Raw genomic sequence first — 22,690 nt, forward strand, 5'->3', positions numbered from 1 at the left:
GATAAATGCAGCGACTGGCCAGGCAAAGATTCTGGGTCTGTGGATGGCTTTTGCATATAACTTAAGCAATGGTACAGGATGTCACAAAATTAAAAAAGTACAGATTTTTTTTTTTTTTGTATTGCAAGAATAAACGAGGTATTGCCGAACGCTCATTCTTCGCCCACTGTAGTGCTAGAGGTCGCAAACAGATGTCAAAGTTTCAGCCCGATCCGATACCTTATTCAAACGTTATGAGTGATTTTTTGAAAAGTTCAATGGGAAGATGGCGACCGACGGAGTTTTCGAATACATGGAACTCTATGGCGCCAGAAACCGAAAACGGGCAAAAATGGGCTCCATTTTCTCATTGAATTATTCAGAAAATCCCTTATAACTTTTGAATAAGGTATCGGATCGGGCTGAAACTTTGGCGTCTGGTTGTCAGCTAGTGCTACCTTTGGGCGGAGAATGAGCGTTAGGCGATGCCTAGTTGACTTTTGCGGTAAAAAAAAAAACGTAAATTTAGTTTGCGACACCCTGTACATCTTAATTTGGTGATTTATGCGCGAAAGTAGTGGTGTGCGAAAATGAAAAAGATGCAAACGGGTAGAGTTTGACGTTGTATAAAATATTGTGTAAGCACGCACATGGTACGCTGATTAAGAATGAAACAGCTCTACAGTTTACACTAGCGGTGAGCGTACCGAAAATAAAGGGTGCATCAAAAGCTGAAGCATGTACACATATACTGCTCAGGCCATTGTGTTTGAGTGCTCATAGTATTTTATTACCCTCAGATTTGGTATAAATTGTGTCCTGATTACTTACAAGAGAAAGAAGGAAACATTCTAACTCTGGGTTGATAGAAAATCTCCACCTTCTGACAGCTACCAATCATCTCGGTGCCGATTATCAGTATTCACTGCATGCCAACGGTCGCGTGCTTAGAACGAGTTTTTCCCATGTTATTTCATACAATCGCAATTGTTCTTGACAAATAACTATATCAACTGAAGCAAGCGGACAGATGTGAAGCTTAGAATATTTTGTATTGATTGTGGCACACATAACGTGTTGCACAATTTTTTTTTTTTTTTATTCTGCGAAATAGATTGCTTCTGAATTACCTTGGTCTCTAGCGCATGTAGCACACAGAAGAGCACGATCTGCATCGCAGTGGGAAACGAAAACAATAATGAAAAACAAGAATTTAATCACGCGAAAACTGAGGGCACTGGACATATACAGAAGGTAAGCTTTGTTTCGCTAAATACATTACCAGTAAAGCATTTGGTTTTATCCTGCGAGCGAAGCGGAACATACAAGTGCGAACATACTGCCCTAAACTACACTTCCAGTGAACAAGCACACCATCTAAGGCATCGAGCTCGCTTTTGTAGCTTTTGGTACGCTCAAACCTTTCAAGACACAATTATAATCAATTCTATTATTTCCATTATTTTTATTAGGTGCGCCTATGTCCGTGCGTGTGTGTTTATGTATTTTGTCTTTTGCGTTCACGTGCCATTTTCTTAGTTATATAACATTTTTCCAGAAGTCCGACAACTACAGTCTGTTTCATCATTAGAGAGTTTTAGTAGATCGTGTTTTCAGGCCACGATAATCGTAGCGGGAGCTCGCGCTGCCACTTCGATGCATGCTCTGAAGCGCGCGCTCGTAGCGGTAGCGGGCCTTTGAAAACGATATACTAAAACTCCCTATTAGTAAGAGCCGCATAATCAAAGATGTAGACAAAAAAAAAAACGCGAACACGCGAACACACATTAAAAATGCAATGTAACGGCGCATTCAAAAATTAGTCGTTAGTTTCTTAGAGAGCAGCAGTTTCGTAGGGCGTCATTGTTACCCGTTGAAGGTAATAAAAAGTGCAGTAAAACTGTTAGCTCGGGGTCTTTAACGCGCACTACGCAGTGTATGTTGCACACGATCGCACGACGGCAGGATGCAGACAGGCGACTGAACCCAGAGTTCTTGCTAATGCCCCTTGATAAAGGCGTTTTTTTACAAGTTCGGCCCACCATTGTTGTGGAAACGCGCAAGACACGTGCCACGAGCGGGTGCTCCGCCGCCATTGGCTTTCAAGGGCCAGTCATTTTAGTGCTGCGCCGCCTTTTGCCTCCAAGGGCCGCTCGAGATACGTTCCTCGTGCACTGGCACCTTTGAGGTTATTTGAAAAACCAACGCAAACACATCGAGGGGATTTAGTCCCGACAGGCTCTGCAGCGTGAGTTACGTGCTTTGAAAGGAGCTCGCGCTCGAGCATTTCTCCACGTGCTCTGATCTGTGGTGCCACAACACACACGGCCAAAGATCCCTCACCGCAGTTGGTTTAGCTTGTGAGCTAAACCAAATCAGCTACGCTTAGAGTATCGGCGCTTTTCCCTCCGATATTGTTGGAGGCGCCGCCATCTTGATGGTTAGTGACGAATCAAACGCAACTGCCGATCGTCACGATTCAAAATTGCGACTTCCTGAGCATTAGTTTCGGTGTCAGAAAGCTCACGTAATATTGCTTTGCTTTGTCGCGAACTGTTTAAACATTTGTGGAGGACGGAAAAGCGTTTCCTGTGATTTCCAATAAAGCTTCAGATAACTGACAACCATCATTTTAAGCACCAAGATGTGCATGAAGCGTAGCTTATTAAGTGGCTCAGGTTTAGCCCGACCGCATAGGCACAGAAAGAGAACGAACAGCTTGACCTCGCGCTCTTGGCGCTGCTTCAGTGGTTTCATCAGCCTGTAGCGTTGGCGGTGCTCCGAACTAAGGTAAAGCAAAGCAAACACACAGATCTTATGGTTTCACAAGGCAACCCAACAAAAATCACTTAACACGCCCAATAAAAAAGAAATTGCGGGTTCATTTTGACTAACTGGAGATCTTTTGACGTGCAACCGAAATCTCAGATTGGCCTCCGTCGGATTGCGGGCATCTCGGCCAATATTTAAACCCAACAAATATGGATTCATGGGCCAGCGCGTTGGCTCAGAGACACTGAGGTGATTTAATGTTTTGTGTGTAGTTTTAATATTATTGCCACTTGAAAGCCACCGAGGTGTTTTTTAAAGAAAATATAGTCAAACCATTCCGACAAGCATAGTTTGATTGCGAAAATGATTTTTGCAAGTGATAAAAACATTAAAATGTTTTTGCATACGTGGCGGAATCTGAAATGGCAGAATGCATTTCGTGGCGCCCATTTCATTTGGATCGCGTCGGATGTGAGTACCGACGCACAGTAGACCGCGCGCAAAAGTAGCTGTGGTGCACCCACAGCCTCGCGCTCGTTGTTCTGACATCTCTGGCTCGCTCACTGCTGGCATCCAAGCATCTGACACCCCGACATCTGGAACTTTTTCTGTCTTTCACGTGGCGTTCCAAGCGGCACACGACGGAAAATGCACATCAAGCGGTTCTTGAACACGTGTCGCCATCTGTACTTTATATTAAAAAACTACAATTTGTCGTAACTGAATGGGAAAAGTTTGAGGTCTTATAACATTCTTAACATGTAATACATCAATATGGAAGTTCTGGAAAATGTATTATCGAAGCATGCTTCATAATTTAGTGTCTAGTTATTTTTATTAGTTGACGTGATTCCGTTTTTAGAGCGGCATAAAATAATACCATTTTAAACTTTATTTTTTTATTTTAAAATATACATTATTTGTAGAGTTTATTGCAGACGTTTTTAATTTATTACATCCAACCGAACGCTCACGTAAAATATCGTGGACGATGGGACGTTAAAACTCGAGAAATAGGTTTTTCAATATTAGAGACTGTGGTCTATTAAAAGGTAAATAAGTAACTAACAACTAAAAGTAATCGTAATATCGAGACATTAAAGCATTGTTGAAAAGCAGCTCTTTAATTTGACATTCACTTTATAATTGTAAGATGTATAGAAAGAAAGTTATAAGCCGTCAAAAAAGCACCAAAACGTCAGGCATGGTGGGGTTGCACCTTAATGGCTGGTTCTGCTTCTGCGTGCCTAATTGTTTTGCACTTTTTTTTTTTGTTTTTGGTCAGCGCTCTGCTGCGGATGTATCAGTTTTACTTTAAAGTTTAGCACCGCTTGAGCTTGATCTTGCAGATAGTGTTTGCTTCTTTACAGGGTTGCGATAAGTACATCTAACAAGTACTTGAAATAAAGTATAAAGTAAATGAGAGGTTATCTACTTCAAATAAACCTCTATTTTTTTTTATTTGGATTGCATTGTTTTACGTGTTATAATCGGAGGTGCATCAGTCTTTTTCGGAAGTGGCGACAAATATTGAATGAAGACAAATTGCCACAGTTTTCTCGCTGACAAACTATTTAAGTTATTTCTATCGGTCTTACAGTCGCCATTGCTTCACTCAGTGAAATGACCAGATGATGTCTCGAAAAACGCGCATTTTCACGTGACGGTGAGCCATTTTTTGTTTTCAAATTTGGGGAATGTACTTTTAAGTCGGGAGTTGAACTGTCCTCGGAAAGTAATAAAAAAATACTTTAGTAAAGTGCGTGTACCTTCTCAAAGAACGTAGTTCAAGTAAAGTACAAGATTTCTAAACGTACTTGAACTAGTAGTTTAACTACCATGCACTTATAGTACTTTCCAACACAATTTGTTTACTAATTAATTATTTTTTTGTAAAAACGGTGGGGGAATTACTCAGATTTCTCGAACGATCTTCGAATCATGGAAGACCTGAATATTCTGAGTTTTGGGAAGAAAATCAACTCAAAGAGGTTACCTTTACGCTACCCTTTAGCACGTGATTCTTCAGGTACAGCACAAACTACGAGAGCACCAGATGAGCTTCAGAGCGGGTGATGCATTTTATTGCCTCCTCTGAGTGAGGATGCATGTGTGCGCTTCCTGTAGAGGGCAAGAGTTCGTACGTTGAGAAGAAGCAGGGACAAGCCCTTTATACAATGGCGTCAAGTCTCCTTCAGCTTCGGGACACAAAGAAACGCCGGCCTTCGGCGTTAATCTCGCAGTTACACGGCCTCACTTGCGACATGTATGTCCACTCCCCGGACCTTGCAGCGGAGTTGTTGCAGTGGGGGTCTCGTGAAAATTTCAGGGGGTTTCAGACCCTTCAAGCCATACCCCCCCCCCCCTGCTTACGCCACATGCTTCCCCCCCCCCCCCCCCCCCCTTTGCAAATATCAGCTGATCTTCCAAGATCTTACATCTTTCTGCGCAGGAATGTTTGTTGATAAAGAAACCTACCACTAAAATTGAAAAGTAATTTGTAATTTCTGTAGAAGTTACTTGAAAGAAATAATTAAGTAAACTACTAATTACCGAAGTAAAAATATATTTGAAAGTTACTAAACTACTCAGAAAAGTAGTTAAACTACAGTATAGCTTGAGTAGAGTAGTTGAATTACGTACAAGTCTGGCCGGAGCATCGGCCGGAGCTTGTCGGATGCGTTGTTCGTTGTCGTTGGTCTGAGCCAGTTGATTTCAGAAGCGAGAGCAGTCCCATGAAGCTGGTCGAAAGAGACTTCAGAGTTCAGCATAGTCTTTCAAGTACGTATAAGGTGGAAATACGAACGAACGGTATGCATTTCGCTGGTAATCGACGGGGTATTGCTGATATTGCCACGTAACAGGCAAGCGGCCCTGCAGTGCTCGGACGTCAGATTGATCCGGATATCGATAGGATAAACTTTAACTCGACGTTTCTGTGCTCTCGTTGACCATCGGAACCTTTGAGGTCTGCAGTGAAGCGTGTGTAACGTATCTGAAGTCACATTTTCGCTACGGAAATGGCCTGAGTCGTACTTGGCAGTGTGTAATCGTGGTGCCGCTTCGTTCAAATGACCGAAGGCTCACTTTGGTTGTGCGGCGCACCGGAGAACTGGTAGTTCCTGTAACGTGCTAGATAATGCTGTGCTGTTTTCTCAATTGTTCCGGCGGAGGCGTGCACTTTCACGGAGCACAGGTGTGCGGCGCACCGAAGAGTTGTTTTCAAGCTGGTAGTTCTTGTGCCGTGCTAGTTGATGCTGTGCTGCTTCCTAAATTGTCCTGACGTAGTGCACTTTCACAGAGCACAGGTGTTGCAGTTGGTATTGAATCCGCTGGTCTACCGCACGTTTCGTCGACACAAAAGTTTCATCAACACTCGTTACGCAAATTACAAGCAAATATCACTTGGGCGCGTGTTACCTACCCAGCCCACCCGTTCACGCCGCGAAGTGGTGTGAAGGGTGGACTGGTGGAGTGGGCTGGTGAACGGGTGGGCTGAGAAATCGTAGTTCCTTCGCCGAAGGCTGAGAAAAGTTGGAGTAGGCCAGAGGGTTTCACTGCTGCTTGCCAAGTGGAGCGGCCACTCGGTGGATTGAATTGCACAGTAAGCAACTTCCTGCGCTGAGCCGGACCGCGGGCCGCTAGAAAAGCGCGCGCGGGCCCCATTCGGCCCACGGGCCGTATGTTGTGCACCCCTGATCTAAGGAGTGGGGCTGCATCTTTTCTTTAAATTATAGATGTTAGAATGATGGATTAGACAACCATCTAAGAGGCGTCTGATTATACACATGGAGGTTACTGTGGATTATTGATACCGATCGGCAAGGTAAAGAGCCTACTAATACTAATTTCCAAGGGACATCGCATGCAACGTTTTGTGCACTGATCAATCAAAATGTGAAGACTTGCTAACTGTGTTTTGATATTCAAGTGGATAAATGGACTGTTTTATGAACGTTAGTAATTACCTTTTTTTTTTTTTTCGGATGGCTGGTTCGAATACTTTGTAACAGTTCTCGTGCACGTCACTTAAGCAAACGCCAGCTTTTCACTTATAAAAAAAAACACTGTGATCAAATGCAAGCTAGTGCAATAAGAACACATTATATAAAAGACTTGGAAGCCGCCAATTTGTAGAATCGTCGATTAGCACAAAATATTAAAGATCGCAGGAGCTTCCTCACCGAAAGTTGCTGTGATTATGCGGTTACCTAGGGCTCAAACAACTTCCCCTATGCCCTACATCCGACGCATACATTTCGCTTCGATTCTCGCACATCCCAACGTACAGACAAAGCTAAGAGAATGCGAAAAAAATTATGTTAAAAGCACTGAACGTTCTATCGATTCTCGAACAGATCCGGGAATCTGAGCATCGGTACGACGATACGGCTGATGCTGTCTCACATGTGCTAATATCCAGATTATCCAGATCGATATTGCGCAAAAAGGGTATAAAGTGGCATTTCTTCATATCTTCGCATATCTTCTACCTACGTAAAAAAAACAACGAAGAAGCCCGAAATCGTCGGAAAGCAGCTGCACATGACGGCTACCGTGCACCGAACGAACTCGCATCCTCCAGCTCTGGGCGCTGCCATCTTACCGATGACGTCACGGCTTTTGGGAGGTCACGTGACGAGTGGTCGCTTTTGCCTAAAACAAGGCGGCAACCGCCATGTGCCACTTTTGAACTTTCGATTAATCACTCTTGAGTCTTAGCCCCTCTACCTCGTTGGATCTAAACACGGTGTAAGCAATGGGCACGGCTTAGCGGGCTGCGACCCCCAGCATCTCCGCATAAATTGTGTCTAACGGCGTAAATAATGTGCAAAAAAAATTCGTGCAAAAAAAGTGTCTCAAATATGCTTTTTAAAAAACACTTTTTTTTCATGTCAGAGAGAAAGTAGCCTTTGAACAGTCATCGAGTAGCGAGTCTTTGCTTTGCTTATAAACAAAAATGAGCTGTTCCAATCTTGCTTTAAACTTTAATGAAAATATAAAGTTCTAAAATATTTAAATGTTTTTTCCTGAAAAATTGAGAACGTCTAACTAATTTTGAGAATCGGTGATTATCACAAGTACGGACAATTAATATACAGTTTAAAGGGGCGGTGCAGCAATTTTTGTGCTTAGCACAAATACCGCTTAAAACGGACCCCTGACGTTAATGACCTATGAAACACGCGTTCGTTTTTCACCCCACGCAATTGAAGCTCCAGAAAAAAATTTTAAAGAAACGAGCACCGTTCACCCCCTCAACTCGCAGCCAGAACAAGCGGCCACGTGATCTGGAGCCGATTATATGCCGCCAATGTTGATCATAGCCACGCGCTGGGGTTGGCAAAGCACAGGACACGCGTTGAGTTCCAGACATCGTTATGGCTCGGCTATTGTCGTCGTTGCAGCGATTGGACACGGGCCACTACCCGAATGCATGTCGAGGCATCAATTGTCACGAGCCCAGATCGAATGCGTACGCAGTCTTCGCGTCCACTAGTGTGAGCAGCATTTGAATATCGTCACCGCAAAGCTCGATGACGCATTCCCGGGGATCGTACTGTTGTCACTGTCCCCACAGCTCCGTCATCAAATTTCGCGAAGAAGCAAAATGCGGCTTTGGAAGGAGAGACTGAAATAAAAGCGCCGCTTTCATCCTTTGAATTCCGCCGCGACGAAGACGCTTCTTGTTCAGTGGTGTTGCGTTCGAGTAGTATTGGGTACTACTAGTGCCAGGAAGCTGGTGTAAAGTAAGAAATATTCATACCCAATGTCGTTGCACAGCCCCTTTAAAAAGTTAGAAACAGAAGTTAGAAAACAAAAAATATATATAAAAATGTGAGCTTTAAAAAAAAAAAACTCAGCTCATCAAGGCCAAATATTCTATATAACCTAGTGTAGTATATAAGCAGACCTGAACGGCCTTGCCGAGTCAGTCTCGCTCGAGCCAGATGTCATGCTGATATCTCGACGCTCGCCCCCTTTCTTGGTGCAAGTTTGCCACATTAAACGTTTAGTTTCTCTCGTTATTTATTGTCTTTCTGCGTGGCACTCGTGACATTTTTGGTGGAGGTCTGGGATACAACGCCCTATGTCCCTTCCTGAAACCCCTCTGAAGCCCCGCCAGACAAGTCCCATTCCAAGTCCATGGAGGCTACCTTTCGTCGAGGAACCCAAAGCTTGGGCCAGTCGCCGTGTCCAAGACCAATCCCCCGAATTTGAACTTTTGCCGAAAAATTCAAAGAGGACAAAGAAGACGATAAGTACCGTGCAGCCGCAGAAACCGGCCAGCCTATCGGTCGTCCTCTTGATCGTCGCACCCCTTGCTCCGATGCCTCTGCACGGCGACGTCTACGAGGATATCTACGACTGGATGCAGCAGTATGTGCGAGTTGCCTGTCACAATGGCAGGACGCGGGACCAATTCCTGCAGAATCTCTATGTAGTATTATAAGATCACTCGCGGGCCGACTAGTCTAGGGGTGGTAGCCAGATGAGGCACCGTGACCAAGAGGTCGGTTCTCCGGGACATAGCTGGATGTGCAAGCTCCGGCTCACCGGGCTGCCGTGTGGGTTCCAGAAAACTGCAGGTCATTTTGGAGCGGCGATTCCACCGAAGACATCAGCTCCCGCAAAACGAAGCCAACAGACACGTTCGTTTTGGTCGTGATCTGAGCGGGTCCTCGAGCAATCGGCCGGATCGCTCGCCTTTTATTGATTTCATAACAATGTCAACTGTTAGCCAATCAATCATCTCGCGTGATGTGATGTCATGTACATCTTCCTCTTTTACACATTACTACAGACTACTTCTTTCTCGAAGAAACAACACGTATCTGGTATAAAAACCACAAGACGGCGATCACCAGCTGGAGTGCATGCAAAGATGAGCTCCGCCGAGCGTTTGGGACACAGTAGCAATGAGAACGCGCTCAGGATCTGCTTCATGCATGGATTCAATGCCCCAAAGAGAGCATTGTCAGCTTCGTTCAAGGCGTGCTTCGACTTAGCAACCGAGTGGATCCCGAAGCTCCTGATGCGAAGAAACTAAGGATCCTCATGCGGAGGGTAAAAGAAAACACCTTTCTCGGTCTTGCGCGCAGTCTACCTGCGACCGTCGAACACTTCGTAACTGAGGCCACGAACATCGAACGTTCCCTCTAGGCACGAGCCCTTCAATACCAGCGAGCAGACTTGCGCCCGTTACTTCAAAAAAGTAATTCATTACAGTTACAATTACTTGGCTTAAAAAGTAATAAATTACCGTTACAAATTACTCCCTGGAAAAAGTAATCGGTTAATTACTTCCTTACCTTACTCGATTACTTTTGTGTTACTCCAAAGAAACACGGAAAATACACTATGTACTGCGTGTTTGAAGGGGAGAATTTCGGGCCCCATAAGAATTAAAACAAAAATTCAACACATTTAGTACTATGTACGCCTCATTTTAGGCTAATAATTTTAGGAGAACCAATGTATAAAGTTATAAGGGATTTAAACGGGTGCTCAAGATAAACGAGCCTTGCGCTGTATACAATCGTGACAAAACTAAATCCCATGAACATGGCTTTTTCTATGTTTGCTGCATGTTGCCTAAATAAGGGCTGATTTACCTACTAAATCGGACTGGCTGTGAGACCAAGATGCGGTGCTTGCGTCTGGGTACATTTCAAAGACTCCTTTTTGATGAAGGCTGTTACCCGACCGAATGACCCACTTGATCTTCTTTCTTGATCACCAAACTTATCAGAACCAAGTCGTCACAGGAATTATTAATGCACAATCTCCCAGCTGAACTGATTTTGCCGTTTATAAATTATTGAAAAAAGCACAGTTTTCAGTGAACAGCACGCTTCCATGTCTTTCACCCGTTTACATGCAGCTTCTCAACTCCACTGTCCAAGTCAGCCACTGTTTATTTATTTATTTATTTATTTATTTATTTATTTTACCCTCAGGGCGTGAGCATTACAGAGGGGGAAGTGGTTGCATGAGATATCAAAAAAAAAAAACACACAGACACAGATACACAGGAAATACAATCAATGTAGATTAGAAAAAAATACTTTCCAAGGCTTTTTTAAAAAGGACGTGATCTATGATCGAGACTACGGGTGCAGCCAGGTGGTTCCAGTCAAAGGATGTAGACGGTATGAAGGAATGGTGAAAGACGTTGGTGCGAGCATATGGGATGCCAACTTTGTGTTGATGGTCAAGTCTATAGTCAGTTACAGGTTAAGAAGGTAGCGGCCCTCAAAGGGAATCAGATATCCCTCCGCCACCTCCGCATCCAATAGCGTCCCACCGTTTCCGTGACGTCGCGGCCAACGGGCGAGGAGGGTCTTGATTTTCTGTACATATTTGCTTTATTTTTCGACTTTGACTTAGCATTGTGGAAGCCACGAGAAGGAGATTAAATAAATACGACTTTTAGGGATTAGCTTCGCCCCTACGGATACAAAGGCTGCTTTCAGGGGCTCGGTTCCCTCTCCGATGAATACAAAGGTCGCTTTCTTAAAAAGTGGGATCGGAGACAAGTGGGAGTCCATTGAAGCGGAACAAGGAGCGTTTCCAGTGAACTCTTCTTTCGACTGCGGAGAGATTTGAAACGGGCGCATCACACTTGTGGGAGGAGCTTCTCCTACCTTCTTGACTTGTAACCGACTATTCGCGACTCCAGCAAAACGGACGCCGCCAAGCGGGAAAACCGGGAACCAGCCGGTCCAGGTCGCTCCGCGCCCCGCCGCGTCTCTGGTGGCTTTCGCGGACGCGTGTTGTCGGCGCAGCGGCGAGCAATGTAATTTGATGAAGGTCCGAAAATTTCTTAAGTTTGCCTGAGTGTTCATTAGTGTGGTGAAGCCTCAGTAGATTGTTTCTTTCCATCACGTGTTTGAAAGCCCGTTTATTCCACAACACACGATCGCGTGTTTTAAATTTTTTGGATGGGAAGGAATCACGGAAAAACGTTTTGATTTCTCGTCTGTCTCTAATCACAATCAAAGTAACGACTGCTTGGTAACTGATAAGCGGTTTCTTTATAGGGATGTAGAACAGTAGACTGAGGTCGACAGACGAAGTGTTTTACTGGAGGGGACACCAATGTTGCAGACAAGTGAATGGGAAGGTTCGATAGCTGCTTTCCTTGAGTTTGGTTGTGCTGGATTAGCTTCAGGTTAATTTGAGCCACTAACGCCGGCCGGTGCGTTGGCTATTCATCTTGGCGGCTTTTCGCCGAAAAAGACCAAATTGAAGGAGTTGGGCTAATTTCGCAATTACTTGATTCAAAGAACCTGCTCGCTGCACATGATTAATGAGGGAAATTATCTGCTTTCAAAAGGTGGGGGACGCGTCTCGCAAGGATAGAAGCTGTCACGTCATTAGGATCTATCGCGCCTCCAATACTTATAACCCCTGTCGAATCCAGCAGCAATATACGTCTACATTGCTCAAATTGACCGGCCACAAAAAAAAAAAAAAAAAAAAAATTATCTGTTTAGGATTTGAAGTCAAGTTCAATGCAGAGAGGTCTGAGTTAATCTCCGATGAAGACTCTCCTCAGCTTGTCTGCATTCGTCCCGTTCTACCGGCTAGAACCATTTGGCTAAGTTTAATCTCTCTGTCTGTCAAATATACTTTTATTCAGCAGTTCACCCTAATAGTTAGTCAACTATGTTCATATTTCAACCCGAAGAACATACTAATATCGCTTTAGTGGGACCATAGTACGTAATATAATACATAACCGCATATTCATCAAAATGACTTTTCGATTGCTACTAAAACCTGAATTGAAATACCAGTATCAGCTGCTTAGTGAAGTGCCAGCGAGTTGACATGCTCCTTGGCTCAAGAAGCGCTTGCTTAATTTTCGTAATTTTCCTGCAGCCTGTGTTCTTGACCCAGCACACGAGTGCAGCTGTTTCTTGAAACGCAGACAGGCACAAAAGCTCAATTTCGCGGACAGATAAGTCGCATGATCGAGGCATGCGAGTTAGCTAAACATTACTCTTGGTAGAACAATTTTGTAGCCCTCGCCACTTTCCTTAGATGATGAAAACTAATTAGAGTCTATTACCGTTTCTCCGGAGCCCATAGTTTCGGTTTTGATCGAAGTCTCCGCAGCGAAAGTTTGACATGAAAAGAACAAAAAAACACCGGCAAAACAAAACTATGCTCGGCAAGTTTATGCGCACAGGCTAAACTTAACAGTCTCAGTTCAAATACCCATAAAATTGGGCATTCAACAAAAGAATAATAGTTAAATTGAATGCGCCACCCATTCAGGCGGCCCGGCCGAGCCGACACGACCTGGACTCAGCCGCCATGTTTGTTTGGTGGTGGCGCCCCCTATAGGTCGCTGGAGTCGCGAATAGGTGAGACGTAAAGAGGAGGTATAATTAGCGTATCACGCAGCGTCTCATTAGTGAAATAAATTTTATGAAACAAACTTAGACGGGCTACTTTTCTACGAGTTGATAATTCAGGGAGAGAAAGATTAGACTTCATAGTGCTTACGCTGGCTGTCCGATGGTAATTCGAAAATATAAATCTAACAGAACGATTTTGGACGGCTTCAATCAGATCAATTAGTATAGACTGACCAGGGTCCCAAACAGAAGATGCATATTCCAGCTTTGATCGTACAAGGGTTTTATAAAGAATTAGCTTCAAAGACTGGGGTGCTAAAAAAAAGAATTCCTTTTAAGAAAACCTAGCATGCGATTAGAGTTGTTAATGATGTAGTTAATGTGAGTCCTCCATGATAAATCAGATGTAATATGAACTCCTAAATACTTATAGGCTGTAACTAATTCAAGCGGATGGTTATTTAGCGTATAATGGGGCTGAGATGAAGTACAACGAGACACTCTCATAACCTTACATTTGCTAGAGTTCAGTACCATAGACCACGAGTCGCACCAGCTGGAAACAAAGTTAATATCGTTTTGTAGTAGGTTAGAATCAGAATCATGAGTAATTTCTCGATAAATAACGCAGTCATCAGCAAATAAAGACATTTTTGAGGATACATGAGAGGGTAGATCGTTAATGTATATAAGGAATAATAACGGACCAAGCACAGAACCTTGAGGAACACCTGATGTTACTGATACCATAGTAGAGCTTGTGTTATTCACGTTGACAAATTGTTTACGGTTCGTTAGAAATGAATGTATCCACGTGAGTACCGCCGGATCAATATTTAGTTTACTAAGCTTGGACAAGAGTAAGGTATGGGGCACTTTATCAAAGGCTTTAGAGAAGTCTAGAAATACGCAATCTACTTTGGAGCAAACGTCAACGATAGAATGAAGGTCGTGCGTGAATTATACAAGTTGTGTTTCGCATGAGAATGTCTTTCGAAAGCCGTGTTGAAAGGGACAAAAAAACTTATTTGATTCTAGAAAATTGACTATGTTAGAATAAATGATATGCTCTAAAATTTTGCTTGGGACACTGGTCAATGAAATTGGGCGAAAGTTTCGAGGGTTGAATTTATCACCTCCTTTGTGAACTGGGACCACCTTGGCTACCCTCCAGTCGTCTGGCAAAATACCTTGTTCTAAGGATTGAGAAAATATACTCGCAAGGAGAATGGAGGAGTACATTCTAGTATTCTTCAAAAACTTGGAGTTTATACTGTCTATACCACATGACGAGGATAGTTTAAGGGAATCAATTATGTTCACAATGCCTTCAGGACTAATTGATATGGGGTACATGGGGAGTTTATTCACAAAAACCTCGGGCTGTGTTCCCTTTCCCTAAAATTTCGGTCTAAGCTCCCGCAGGCGCAATCCGCTGACGAGGACCCCAGCTTGGATGTCCCAAGCCGTTTTGTTGTGCTCCCCGACCAGCTTATTGCCTGCCGTTGAAAGCTACTGTTTAAACTGACAAGGGTTGACGCTAATTTCATTTTTGTTCCAATGAACGCTGCCATCGCACCCCTTATGTTTTTGCACTATGCATCCGCTGGTGCGAAGTCAAGTGAAAGTAGCCACATAGCGGGTTGGTCCAGCCAGCATTTAGCTTTCACAGCGCTGTCAAGGATGAGCAGAGGCGAGGTCTCATTAGAGCTTTTTTTTTTCGTGTTTGCCGGGGGGGGGCGGGGGGGGGGGGGGGGGGGTAGGCAGAAACATTGACAAGCAAAAGACGGTTTCGGGTAACAACAACAAAAAAAAACGGAAAAAAAAACACTGATTGGTTTTTGGGGGACAAAACTCAGAGGGGCGGAGAAGCAAGGAGGAGGCGAGAGGAGCGAGGGGAGCGGACGTATGCATTAAGGTCACAGTGTTCGCGGCCCTAGTCCTCATGAACCCCACGCGACGGTTTTATGGGCCATTAGTTTTCTGCTCTTTTGTGCGCTCGAAGGAGTCCCTTCGTTTTCCAAGAAGTTGAGGCCTGTTACCTCCAAGTAGACAGTCGAATCCGCGCAGCTTGGCTGACCGTACGAACGAGTCCCGAAACCGGCTCAGGCTGGGCTCTCGTGTTTTCCGTGAATTCCTTTTCTTTCCCACGCCAGCAGCTGACCTCAGTCTTATGTTAGCATGCTAAAAGCGAGAAGGCCGTTGCATCGGCCTTCTTCCACTATTTTTTTTATTTGATGGGACGAAAAAATTGTAACCAGTAATTAGTAATTCGTTACTGAAAACATATTGAGATTACATTACAAATTACATTCTCAAAAAAGTAAAGTATTAATTTCTAAATTACAAGAAAAGTAATTAATTACAAGTAATCTCGTTACTTGTAACGGATTACTTCCAAGTCCGCCAGCGAGCGTCTGGCGTGGCTGCGTCCTCATCGTAAAGCCGCTACCTTGGCTTCACTACATCGGACATACGTGAGCTCATCCGGGACGTCGTCCGAGAGGAGTTCCGAAAGAGGCTCCCCGCTGCCAAGCGCCCGGCCTCGCTTTTAGCCGCCGAGGTTGCACGCGACGAGGTTGAGCGAGCCTTACTGCCGGAGGTTCCCGTCAATGTGGCCGCCCTGGAGGAGCTGACGTTAACCTACGCCACTATGACCCGACGACCGCCACTAGTTGCCCGCCAGTACTCGACGCTGTCTCGGCGCGAGACTCCTGTACCCCAGTACTCTTGACGCCAGAAAAAACGACTCAGTACGTCCGTCAAGAAAAGCCGGCGCCAAGGAAGACCAACGTCTGGAGAACGGCTCGCCAACGTTCGTTATGCTACCACTGTGTCGAAGCACACCACATTTATCGCCGATATCCTTGGCAACTTGGACTGAGCGGATTCCACCCGAATGACCCGCGCCCGCGGTACGGTAAGTGCCCGCCAGAAATCGACAAGTATCTTCACCGTCCAACGCCTCCTGCGCCCGCTTCGTCCCGAAGAGCTCGCATGCCTTCAACGCGACGCCCTGCATCGACTCTCCCCTGCCTCGCAGGGGAAACGAAGTGCGGCAATACCAGGAGGCTGTATTGCCGAGGACGAACGATGCAAAGATCCTCCACGAACATTCCGGAGGGCTCCCACTCTACCAACGACACGCATCAAAACGACTCTCCCGTGAAGGTGTCTAATAACCTCCACGTGTTCACCGACGGGCATGACGAGACGGCGCCCACCTACACCGAAGCAGACTATTCTGTTCTGAATGGGAAGCCCTCTTGCCGCCTTCGAAAAGTGATGACGCCGTGGGATGGTTCATAATTTAAACCGTGTTTATTTATTGTGCCGTGCCCGCGGTTAGTGCTTGCATTTATGTCTGTTTGCTCTGACATTATTCGTAGAATGCTTTCCGAGTGTGGGGATATCGAATCAAACCAGGGCCAACCATAGATGAAATGTTCCAGCAGAGATAACAAGGATATAAAAGAAAATCCGTCTAAAACAGACAAATCGTTGTCTGAGACGAACATAAGGCTAACCTCGATTGAGCAGAATACGGACACCATGCAGGCCACCCTACATGAATACAAAAAAAAAAAAAAAAAAAAAGATTACATTCCTGCAAAAGAGCGTTGATGGGCTACTCATCAAGGTTAAAGATTTAGAAAACAGAAGCAGACACAGTAATCTGATCGAGTACGGAGTGAAAGAATCTGTAATTGAGGACAGCGTTTTGTTCAAAAATATTTCTTGTAAAACCATATTTTCAAATATTCTATCCGTTCCAGATGTGGCTTTTGAAAGAATTCACAGGCTCGGCATGAAAATTGATAACAAATGCTGACTCTTTATTTTGTAGTTGCTGGATCGCAGAGATGAAGACAAAATTCTTAAGAACTGCAGGCTAAAGGGCACACCCTTCAGCATATCGGAATATTTCTCGCCCAGAGTGACACAAATTCGGAAAAGCTGTGGGATAGCACGATTGACCAAAGCAAAAGGGAAGATAAGGTGTTCTTGACATTTGACAAAGTAAAGGTAAACTGCGAAACCTTTATTTGGAACGAGCCTGCTAATATGGAGTTGCCGTTGCGGAGGGCCTGACGGGACCATCAATCAGCGCCGGAAGTTGGCCCATCCGTAAGCGTGAATTCTGCAAACCCAAGTAAATCCTCACTCGCTCCAACTCCCCTCCTAATCTTGAATATTAATGCTATAAGTGTTGCAAATAAATTGTCCGAGTTAGAAGGCATCTTAATGTGTTTGATCCGGACCTAGCCATTATCACAGGAACATGGTTTCACGATAAGATATCTGATGACGAAGTTATTCGTAATAATTATGACATCGTTCGGAAAGATCAGGGTTCGAAGGAAGGAGGGGTAGCCATTATAATTGTAATAGGTATTGCATTTTCTGTAATAAAAGACAAGATCAACGTCGAAATGATCTGGATGAATATTAATTTGGGTTCTTCTAAGCTGATAGTGGGTGCCATGCATCGACCACCGAATGCAAGTACCGATCATTTGCATACACTACACAGTTTTCTTTGCGAGGAACCTATAAACACTTTTCGAATATTGCTCTCGGCGGGTATTTCAACCTACCAAACATGTATTGGAATATTATCTGTTTCACAATCGGCTGTTGTTATTTTGAGGCACTGCTTGACACAACATTTGCGTGTAATCTCCCACAAATAGTACAGGGTCCAATCCGAGTGACTCAAAAGGTCAGTTAAATTCGTGACCTTATATATTTATCCGAGAAAACTAGTTTGTCTGACAATCTTTGCGAGATCGTACCGGGAATATCGGACCATCATATGATTTGGCTAAAGTGTTCGGCTATTCCGCGCCCAAAGGTACACCGGCTGCCTGCTCGCCTGCCTCCCTGCCTGCCTGCCTGCCTGCCTGCCTGCCTGCCTGCCTGCCTGCCCACCCGCCTGCCTGCCTGCCTGCCTGCCTGCCTGCCTGCCTGCCTGCCTGCCTGCCTGCCTGCCTGCCTGCCTGAATGCCTGCCTCCCCGCCCGCCCGCCCGCTTGCCTGCCCGCCTGCCTGCCCCCCCCCCCCCCTGCCTGCCTGCCTTCCTGCCTGCCTTCCTGCCCGCCTGCATGCCTGCCTGCCTGCCTGCATGCATGCCTGCCTGCCTCCCTGCCTGCCCGCCCGCCCGCCTGCTTACATGCTGTCTGTACATGCGTCTGTTAGAGAGTTCATGAAGACGCATGACGCGGACATTTTGGATTTACTTCATTAACCGTACGATTCATTTGTTAACATGAGGGGTGAAAGTGAAGTGAACATAAACGACCTATGAGATTTTTTTAAACAGCTAGTATTTGCCTGCATCAACAAATGTGTGCGTCTCGGCAAAAGGGCAACGCGCAAGGAGAGTCCGGGGATAAATAGAGAAATACTGCAGTTAAAACGTCAAGTGTACGTTTAATAAGAAAAAAGACTAGTGCAAAAGCGCCGCTATAATCTCTTAGAAGACATCTGCGGTAAAAGATTAAAACTGCCAGATACCGTGTTTGTTTTCGTTTTTTGTTTTTAACATGACGATGGACAACTTTCTAGGAAGCGACCCTGAGACATTTTGGCGCTACTTGTCTCGTTCAAAACGACTCGTAAACAAAATAAAGTTAAACGGCAGGGAAATAGGGGATACTAACTCCATCTCGAAGTCATTTAATGATTATTTTAGTTCGGTATTCGCGGGACACGATAGCGGTGTCGCCGTACTTGCGCTTAATCAGTTGACCATTCCTGATGTTGCCTTGTCAGAGGCAGGCATATTTGAGTCACTCCTATCGTTATATGCCAAGAAAGCGTGTGGGCTAGGCGGTATCCAAACATATGTTTACATCGTTATGCAGAGTGGTGCGCGAAACTTCTACAAATTATATACGACAGTAGCCTAAACCAGGGTAGAGTTCCACAGGAATGGAAGACTGCGAAGGTTGCAGCAGTCTACAAATCCGGGGACAAATTAAGTGCAACCAACTATATCACCCAATGTTTCTACTTTGCTCAAGAGGGAAGGTACTAAAACACTTCCTCTTTAGACTACTATCTATGCACATCGACAATTTTTTTTAAGAACAGCACGGGTTTTTTTTAGGCCTCTCGACAGTGACACAGCTGCTTGATACTATAAACGAATTTGCAACGGTTATAAATAAAGGGAAACAGACTGACGTGGTTTCTTTTTTTGGTATTTCCCAGAGCGTTGGATTTTGTCTCTCACCCAAATATGCTTTATAGACTAAGAAACTTTCTCAATAACGATAAGATTTTGCTCATCATAACTTGCAGCGCGACTGGGAGAAGGACAGCCAGACAGGAGAAAACACAGGACAAGCGCTGAACTAACAAACTAATTCTATTAAATCGAAAAATACATATGATGCATCTGCTGGGACAAGGCCACTGTCGGCTGGCTCACGCGCGAAGATCCGTTTTGTGTTATGCAGTACGTCTCCATCATTTCTCGGGGTAGTTTGTCCTTGTGTTGGAACATCATTGTCGTGTTGGTGAAAAGGGGTTGGCACCCGCAATTCCGGCAATGCATCGCGAGGTGTGTGTAAGCGATTCCTTTCAAAGAACTGTGGTGTTCTCGTAGTCATATATAAAGGCAACGCCCAGACTGTCCTGAGTACGCACGCCGGCAGGAAAATGGAATCTTGTAGACCACGCGTTCTACGCAGGCGAGAAACTGCATTCCGTGTTTGATGCTCCAGCCGCTGTGAGACGTAGGATCGTCTTTTCTCACGCGTTTGTTGACTGCGAAGAACACTGAGCTGAGCTTGTGGCGGGCGAAAAAAAAACACATTCACATCGTACCACGAGGCGATTTGTTTGAGATCGTGGGAAAGAGTGGATGTAGGGTATGACTGAAACTTTCTTCTCTTTCTGCTCGAGGTCACGTTCTTCGATCCTTGGACCTGTTTGAAGGTGTTCACCATTTTTTCGCAAGCTGAGGAGATTACCGAAATAAAGTATCCCGAATCCTTGAGCCGCTGAATTTGCGACATGAAGCTGGGACTCAATTTGTGGATGCGTGTACTTGTTAGCAGTCCTCAGACAAAGAAAAGCACTGCCTTGTTTCACAAGTTTGGAGTGGGCTGACTGAAAGTTGAGAAGATACTTCGCTGTTCTGGGACTGTAAGACCAGCAAACATGATCACCCCCCACTTCGACGAGGAGATTCAAGAACTGAATAATGTTCTTTCTTGGGGCTTCATAGCTGAATCGGAAGTCCTAGCCCTATTTCCGCGAATATCATCAGCACATCGTGAAGCGCCTGATGGAAATTAGACATCTCAACGAAAACCAAATGATTGTCCAAGTACCTAAACACTTTTTTGTGTTCTTTTCTAAGCAGGGTTCCAGACCCCGATTGATCCTGCCTAGGTGGATGTTACTGAGCACAGGGGCTACCCTCGACCCTACGCATACTCCGGAATTCTATGGATACACCTTGTCCTGCCATCCGATGGGTGTGGACATCAAATAAACGGACAGGAGCTTCTCTTAACCTTCTTAATGTCAGTAACCCAAACGGACAAAGTCCTCTACTGTGATCCCGCATCGCGTCCTGAAGTCGCTTTCGTCCTTCTGTTCTATTATGCACTCCTTGACACTAACCATGTGGTCGTCGTGTGGCATAGAATAATATAATTCTTCAACATCGATGCTGAATGCGCTGCACCCGTTTGGGTTACTGACATTAAGAAAGTCAACAACCGCATTGGAATTGGGGACGCACATTCGCTCTACAATATGCAGGGAGTCGAGGTGCCTTTGCCAATATCCCGAACCAGCCTGCAACCATGAATACCGCTTCGACACTATGGTGCGAAAGAGCACTTCTGGCTTATGAGTTTTGGCCGCAAAAAATACGTCTAACGTGAGTTTTTTTTTTTTTTTTCTTTCTTGGCTCCTGCACCAAGGCTGGTCAGGTTCAGTTGGTAGAGAAACTTGATGGTGCGTTCCTCCACCTTGGCAGGACGATCGAAGACCACTCTTAGGTTTTTTAGTACAGCTGTTGTCACTTTTTCGGAGAACGTACCGTCGGGCACGATGACAAAGCACCCTTTTTTTCGGACAAAAGTATGTTGATGCTGTCGGACGCGAAAAAGTCAATCACAGGCTTGAGGCCTTTGGTACTTCGGCACCCTCCTCCGGATCTCCACAAGACATCCACTCAATCAGCAACGCACCTTGGTACTGCCCATGAAATAGATCTCGACATGACCAACCTCGTCTGAGCACAGGCTCGACGCTGAACTGGATCCTTTTTTTTTTCAAAATCTCTAGGTGAGTGTATGGGACATGAAGATCCCCGAAGATAACGACGTTACCTTCTTTGGCCGTGGTCCTCTTCTTGGGAGACAGTGTGAAGCGCACCTGGGTTCAAAGAAACTCAATAACTTAGGCAGTGTTCCTTAACCATTCTTGAAAAAGGCAAGATGCTTGAGGATGAATAAGCCCCGAGAACAAGCGATATGAAGGCAGTCCTTAGAAAAGCGGACCTGCTGACACCACTCCGAGCACAAGATGCGACACAGCCTGCCGGAGTGCCTTGGAGACGGAACCATCCACCCACCAACGACTTGTAAATCCGGGGGGAACATGGAGGATCTAGCGTACCAGAATACGGTCTTTCCTTGCATACATAGGAAGCAATGAGGGATGATAACACGACGGGATTATTTTCAAAGTCTTGAGAAAACAGAAAAGAACCCCTTGTAGAAGAAATCAAACCTAGCAAAATGAACAATTGGGCGAGTTGGTAAGAGGTCATGACTTGCAGCTCGACTGGGACAGGGACAGACAAAGAATCCGATATCCAAAAAGCGAGATCAGTTATTTGTATCTTGGATAACTCGGCCGATTTCGTGTGGAGTGAATGAAAAAGCGCCAGGTAATGGAGGGGCATGCCAGTACGAGCAGCAGCAGTATGTATATTGTCAAGTATATTTTTCGTTTCAATAAAATCAGTTGCTAGTTAAGCGCTTGTCCTGTGTTTTCTCTGTCTGTCCTTGTCCCTGTCGCGTTGCAAGTTATGATGAACTCTTATCAACTCGCCAAATTGTTCATTTTGATAATATTTTGCGTTTGTTGGACTGTTACTTATTCCAACGCGGACACTGTGTTCACATAGACAAAGTTTGATCCCCACAGTGCCAGCTTTATCAGGGGTGCCGCAAGGTTGTGTATTTGGCCGTTGCTATTTATTGTTATTTATAAAAATCTACCTATTCAGTGTCAATTTTTCGTGGATGGTTTTGTTCTGTTTTCATAAATAGGTCGTGTTGAATACCAAGAAGTTCTCAAAAATCATCTTGCTTCTATTTGCGACTGGTGTTGTAGTTGGCAAGTGTTAAAGAACTCTGAAAAGTGCGTGCAGATGAATATTCCCAAAAAAAAAAGACTCCTAAGCTTCTTTTTTTTTCATACTGCGTGAATGGTGTTCCGTTGGAAGCTGTTAGAAATTATAGGAACCTTGCTGTTGTCACTGCGTTGCATCTCACGTGGAACGCGCACGTCAACTACATAGTTGCTAGAGCGTCGCAG

At 44.9% G+C, this 22,690-nt stretch overlaps 1 pseudogene; it reads right to left on the bottom strand.

Moving 5' to 3' along the window:
* Window positions 1-21,365, bottom strand: part of LOC115328310 — a 43,750-nt pseudogene extending 22,385 nt beyond the window's left edge.
* Window positions 21,366-22,690: the final 1,325 nt, after the last annotated feature.

This window comes from Ixodes scapularis, unplaced genomic scaffold (assembly GCF_016920785.2).
Source record: "Ixodes scapularis isolate PalLabHiFi unplaced genomic scaffold, ASM1692078v2 PGA_scaffold1__304_contigs__length_218370807, whole genome shotgun sequence".
NCBI classification, from domain to species: Eukaryota; Metazoa; Arthropoda; class Arachnida; order Ixodida; family Ixodidae; genus Ixodes; species Ixodes scapularis.